At 47.9% G+C, this 6,000-nt stretch overlaps 1 protein-coding gene and 1 long non-coding RNA gene across 5 annotated transcripts in view; one reads left to right on the top strand and one right to left on the bottom strand.

Annotated features, from left to right (window-relative positions):
• Positions 1 to 543: 543 nt before the first annotated feature.
• Positions 544 to 5,207, bottom strand: LOC114227145 (uncharacterized). 3 transcript variants are annotated; one of them, XR_008554692.1, is made up of 4 exons: positions 5,048 to 5,207; positions 2,811 to 2,892; positions 1,097 to 1,282; positions 544 to 606 (listed from the first exon to the last, which is right to left on the bottom strand). It is a non-coding gene; the product is annotated as an uncharacterized LOC114227145 (long non-coding RNA). The 3 variants fall into 3 exon arrangements; XR_008554693.1 differs by lacking the exon at positions 2,811 to 2,892; XR_008554694.1 differs by lacking the exons at positions 544 to 606; positions 1,097 to 1,282 and adding an exon at positions 2,166 to 2,218.
• The window catches only part of CALCOCO2 (calcium binding and coiled-coil domain 2), a 25,822-nt gene continuing 24,713 nt past the window's right edge, over positions 4,892 to 6,000 (top strand). Inside the window, exon 1 of one of the 2 annotated variants that reach the window (XM_028128707.2) lies at positions 4,892 to 4,961. The gene's annotated coding sequence lies outside the window, so the exon portion shown is untranslated. Of the gene's footprint in view, positions 4,962 to 5,029; positions 5,049 to 6,000 lie in introns of those variants that run through there. The other variant, XM_054708961.1, reaches the window with a different exon arrangement.

Genomic DNA, 6,000 nt, shown 5'->3' with positions numbered 1-6,000 from the left:
CCCGCTTCGGTCTCTGGTCCCTCTGGAGTGACATTGTGATGGAAATGAGGGAGAGGATGCTGGAGGGAACCGCAAAGATTTACGGTTTCCTGAGGGTTTCCATTAAAATCCCTGACAGCCAGTTCTTTTTGAGAGTTCTGGCTGCAGGAGGAGCTAATAGGCCAGGGCCTGGCACCGCTGTCCTTTCATGGGTGATGACAGGAACAAACAGAGCGAACGGTAGAGCTGCCCCCACTGAGAGCAAAGCAGGCTTGAACCCCCATCGGGCATCCCCTCCGGGCCCAGAGAGAGGCAGCCGGGAAATCAGAGAGCTTTCGCGATAATGTGTGCCCGGGCAAACGAGAAACATGACAATCACAGAGCTTTTTTGAACCCGGATGTGAAAAGTTGAAGCAATATGTTGGAGGGTCCTTCCAGTCATCAAAAAATTTGGACGGGTCCTGACCGGTTTGGCTCAGTGAATAGAGCGTTGGCCTATGGACTGAAAGGTCCCAGGTTTGATTCCGGTCAAGGGCATGTACCTTGGTTGCGGGCACATCCCTGGTGGGGAGTGTGCAGGAGGCAGCTGATCGATGCTTCTAACTCTCTATCCCTCTCCCTTCCTTTCTGTAAAAAAATCAAAAAATATATATATTTTAAAATGTGGACGGTGTCCCCTCCTCTGAGCTCCAACTCAAAGGCAGGAGTGTGTGTGGGGGGGAAAAAGTCTGAAACTCTTGTTTTCACTGTCTTTTTGTTCCTTAGGAAAACCACCTGACTCAATAAATAAATCATAAGACAACAAAATCCTCCGAAGGCTGTTTGCAGTTGACACACAGACTCTTGTTTATCAGCTTAGGACTCTTCGAGTCCCTCATGAAAAAAAGCCGGTCCTGCTTCCGCTCCCTTGAAGCCAGCCCTCCCCCCCCCCCCATCCCCGCCCCCGCCCCAAGCCTTTGCTTGCTGTGCCCATCACAAGAAAGCCAGCATGGCTCGGCGGTTGAGCATCGACCTATGAACCTCTTTCTCCAACGTGGGCATAGAAACTACCTGGCCTAAATTGCTGAGTCCAGGTGGAGACAGAGACAGCAAGTGTCAGGGATGAAATGTCTCTCACCTTCTTTTTCAGTGCAGTTGAGAGTCCAAAGGCCAGAGTCATTACTGCCGGGCAGGGCTGGGCAGCACCGGAGCTCAGGGCAAAGGTGAAAGCAGCAGCTGCTGCTTGGGCACCTGCTCCTCGGCTGCCTCCTGCTTCTCCTTCCCAGAGTCCACACCCCAGTTACCCGGAGGCTGTAGATCTGCCCTAGGCAGGACGGGGACGACATATGGCTATTTAAATTTAAATTATATAAACATCCAGTTCCCAGTTGCAACAGCACATTTCCACGTGTGTTAGTGGTCACTGCGTTAGCCAGCGCAGGTGTTGGACGTGTCCATCCTCGCGGAGAAACTCACCTGCCAGCCCTGCTAGAGGTGAGCAGCACTCCCTCCATCTCACATTGCTCTCCCATCCTTTTTTCTGCTTGTCAAGCTTGTGATTCAAATTAATCAAATGTCGCCTCCGACAATGACTCTCGTTGACCAAACTTCATTAGGCTCCTCTGAAGAACTCTTCTGACCCTTTTCTCGTCTAGGCCTCACCTTGGACTTCTGTGTCTTCGCCAAGTCAAATTTTACTAAAAACTCTCAGTAGGTTAGAGAGAATCCTCCACCCTTGATATCTGACCAAGCCCTAGCCTGCCTTCAGCAAGAATCCTAATAAGTCAGTTTAGCCAGAACCTCCCTACCCTCTCAATCATTTTTTTTATCCATTGACCTCTTCACTTGGCCTGATGGTTGTAAATCCCAACTTGCCTTATTGGGTTGGGAATTGAGCACAATCTCTCTCCCCTGTTATAATGTTCCTATTGCAATAATCCCGAAGAAAGTTTTTCTTTCCATTTTAACAGGCTTCAGAATATTTTTTTCTTTAACACCTCTTTTATTAAATCTTGCTTTTTAAAAAAAAAAAAAAATCCTCACCTGAGGATCTGCTTAATGTTTTTATAGGGAGGAAAGGAAGGAGAGAGGAGAGGGAGAGAGAGAGAAAGAGAGAGAAACATTGATCAGTTGCCTCCCAACTGGGGATCGAACCCAAAACCTAGATATGTGCCCTGACCAGGAATTGAACTCACAACCATTTGAGGCACAGAATGACGCTCCAACCAACTGAGCCACCCGGCCAGGATCCTTCTTGCCCCTAGGAAAAATTAACTCTGTGCTATCTTAGCACTGTGTGAGTTCTTCTCCTAAAGCCAATATTATGTGACATTAAACTCAGTCACACGTTTGTCTTTCCTTTTGGATTACTGAACTCTCATGAAACGTATAGTGAGTACAGTGGTTAAGAGTGCAGTCACTTCAGTCTGAATACTGGGTTCAAAGCCCTCTGATGGTACTAGCTGTGTGAGCTTGGACAAGTACCTTTATGTTTCTAAGCCTCAATTTCCTCATCTGTCAAATGGGGATAATAAAAGTGCTTCCCTTATAAAGATTAAATTAGATAATCCATTGTGTCAGGCCCCGAGTAACTACCACCACCCCCAATTTTTGTTTGCCTCCACTCCTAGCAGTTGAAGATAGGAGTAGAAAATTTTCTCTCTAGGTCTGAATATCAAGTCCCAGTGCGTCATATCCAGTTATAAAAGGGTTGTACTTGCAGCCTCCCCTTGACATTTCTATTGGAAATAACTCAGACTAGTTAATCTTTTTTTATTCTATGCTGTCAAATAGTTTCCCAGAATATCAGTAAAAACACTCTGTTGATAAGACAAAACTGAGTTTCTTCTTACCATAGTAAGGAAGAACACTACCTTGGCAGGGCTGTAGTAGTGGCTCAGAGGCAGCAGGACAAAGTCGTGGTATTGCTTGAGACTTTGATGTCAGAGAGGAAGGAAGAGGGAGAGAGAGAAAGAAACAGCAATGATGAGAGAGAATCATTGTTCAGCTGCCTCCTGCACGCCCCACACTGGGGATGGAGCCCACAACCCGGGGCATGTGCCCTGACCAGGAATCAAACCGTGACCGCCTGGTTCATAGGTCAATGCTCAATCACTGAGCTACCGAGGCTGGGCTGTACCTGCACTTTTATGTTCCAGGCAAGCATGTCATAAAATAGTTGTCATGTTAATGTAGACAGTAAGCTTATGTGGGTGTAGGAGGTCTCAGTTCTCAGTGGTTTTTAAAAAGCTAGTAAGGCCAAAACCGGTTTGGCTCAGTGGATAGAGCGTTGGCCTGCGGACTCAAGGGTCCCAGGTTCAATTCCCGTCAAGGGCGTGTACCTTAGTTGCAGGCACATCCCCAGTAGGGGGTGTGCAGGAGGCAGCTGACTGATGTTTCTCTCTCATCGATGTTTCTAACTCTCTTTCCCTCTTCCTTCCTCTCTGTAAAAAGTCAATAAAAGTTAAAAAAAAAAAAAAAGCTAGTAAGTAAAATTAAAGGAAACATATCCAGAATATTGACAGCACTTGTCCCTTGGGGACAGAGTTTTAAGTGGAAGAGTATTATTTTAGTGACTCAGAAGGTGATTTGAACTTTCAACAGAAGCCTCACTCCCTGGTTTACTCACTCCTCACCATCCATTCACCTCAGTTGAATGTCACCAGCCTTGTGAGAAGGCAGAATCAGGAATGCTCAGTCTCCTGACTGAAACCTAAAGTGGCCTCAGGGGCATAACTTCGGATGCCACTCCTTGGAGGAGGGGCACTTTTGTTTTTAACCTTTCAGAGATAGCATGTGCAGTGTTGAAGAAATAACTATTCTGACCCTTATGAAAATGGTAAGAAAGACTTTATCCAGGACTGTTGCAATGGGGACATTACAATAGGGAGGAGAGATTGTGCTCCACTCTACTAGTAAATACAATAAGGACAAGTGGACGAAAAATTACTGAAAGGGGCCCTGGCCAGGGAGCTCAGGTGGTTAGAGTAACCTCCCCAAAGTCCCAATACACCAACAAATGTGTAAATAAGTGGAACGACAAATGGATGTTTCCCTCTCTCCCTTTCTCTCTAAAATTAATCAATACTTTTTTTTTAATTTAAAAAAAGAAAGAAGATTATGAAAAGGAGGAGACACCAAGGGTAAGAAGGATTCTTGCTAAAGGTAAGCCAGGGATTGCTCAGACATTAAAGGGAATTCTCTCTAAGGTGACTTAGCAGGATTCTTGCTGAGTTAATTCTTAGCAGCTGGGAAGAGTACTACCTCCACAGAGTTAATGCTAAAGGATCATTTCTTTATAGAAAGGAAATGATGCCTGGCCAGAGTGCCTCGGTTGGTTGAGTGTCATTCTGAACACCAAAGGGTTGCCAGTTCCATTCCCAGTCAGGGTACATATCTGGGTTTTGGTCTGATCTCCAGTCACGTACAGAAGGCAACCGATGGATGTTTCTCTCTCTGGTTCTCACTTCCTCTCTCTAAGCATGTCCGTGAATAAGGATTAAAAAAAAGTGTGTGTGTGGGCGGGGGGGGAGTGGGAATGATGAAACACAAACTCTGGGGCACCTGGCAGATTGTTGGGTCTCCTTTAGGAGTAGGTGGGAAGCATGATTAAATGTCAAAGAGGGTCTCATCTACAAGACTCTTAGTGAAGTGCTATGTGGAGGCAGGAGAAAAATGAAGATGACCTCTCAATGGCCATTCGAAGATATGGAGCTTTCTCATTCAAAACTGAAAGAAATAAAGTTTGAATTTTTTTTTTTTTAAGCTAAGTAAGTGGCTTGTTTTAGAGGAAGAAATAAGCTCCTTAGGATGAGATCCCTGAGGATCCCCTGGAGCCCAGTCATCGGAACACTACAAGTCCCAGCAAGCACCGCGTGGGGGCGGGGCTTGTGATCAATGTGACTTGTGGGCGGGGTCGGGCGGGATCAGCGCTCCCTCGGGGTTTTGGCTCCGCCCCTCTCCCCTACCCTGTCCTGTGGCGTCGTCGCCGGCTGCTACCCCTGGTGAGTCCCTGGAATGAAGGAGGGCAGTTGGTGGCAGTTGGGCCCTCGGGTTCCCTAAAATCAGACGTGCAGTGCTGAGGAAGTACCGTGAGTGGTAAAGGTGCTACCGGTTTCGGTTTCCGCCTCCTTCCATCTTTCTAGGGAGACAGTCGGTGGGAGTGGCGTCATGGGGCCCCTGGAGCGCTTTCCGCGGCCTCCGAGGGCTGAGGGACAGTTTTCTCCCGAGCGAGGCCGGGCGTCAGTGCCGGTGGCCGGGCGGGAGACGCCGTGGGCAGCAGGGGGTCCCTCTGACGGGACTGAGGGTCCTGACGTCACAGCATCACACCCCTCCCGCGGGCGGAAGTCCTGGCGATTCCTTAATCCTAGCCCTTGGCGTCTTCGTCGTGTGCGTGGAGGCGGAGGCGGGGCCCTGCGCCGTCTCCCTACTTTCCCTTTGAGCCTCATTTTCCCTGTGACTAGGCTAGATCCCCGAAACCCCTTTCCTGCAGGTGAGGCCTCTGTAATTGGAGGAGGCGTTCCGGGCACCCGAGAAGGAGGAGCAGGCGTGGAGTGACCTGCTTCTTTGCTGTCGATCTCCCACCGCCCCTCCCACTGCCACCACCAGGCCACTTTAGCTTGGGGGCTAATGGTTTCCACTCACGTTGTAATTCAACCGAGCACGTTAACTTTTTTTTTCTTTTCTTTTTTTCTATCACTTGGATTCTTGCTCCTGATGCCAGCCAACAAAGTGGCGGAGCTGAATAGAATAATACTGATGCTACACAGTAAACCCTCACTTAGCGTTGTCCTAGGTTCTGCAACTTGAAGCCAAACAGTCGTATAGGCGAGCCAGTTTTACCAGAGGCTAATTGATATACACAAGAGTTAAGTTCCTACAGCATCTTATCGACAGGAGGACTAAATGATGAACAAAACAACGTTATTCGAGGACGGCTGTATATTCTAACTTATCTCCACTATTGCAAAAACCGTTTGAAGCAGCAGGTCTTCGTAGATAGGGTAGAGCAACATGCTTAAAGAATACCCGGGTGACTTTTCA

This window comes from Eptesicus fuscus, chromosome 20, assembly GCF_027574615.1.
Source record: "Eptesicus fuscus isolate TK198812 chromosome 20, DD_ASM_mEF_20220401, whole genome shotgun sequence".
NCBI classification, from domain to species: domain Eukaryota; kingdom Metazoa; phylum Chordata; class Mammalia; order Chiroptera; family Vespertilionidae; genus Eptesicus; species Eptesicus fuscus.
The sequence above is the reverse complement of the archived record's forward strand: the minus strand, read 5'-3'. Positions and strand labels throughout refer to the sequence as shown.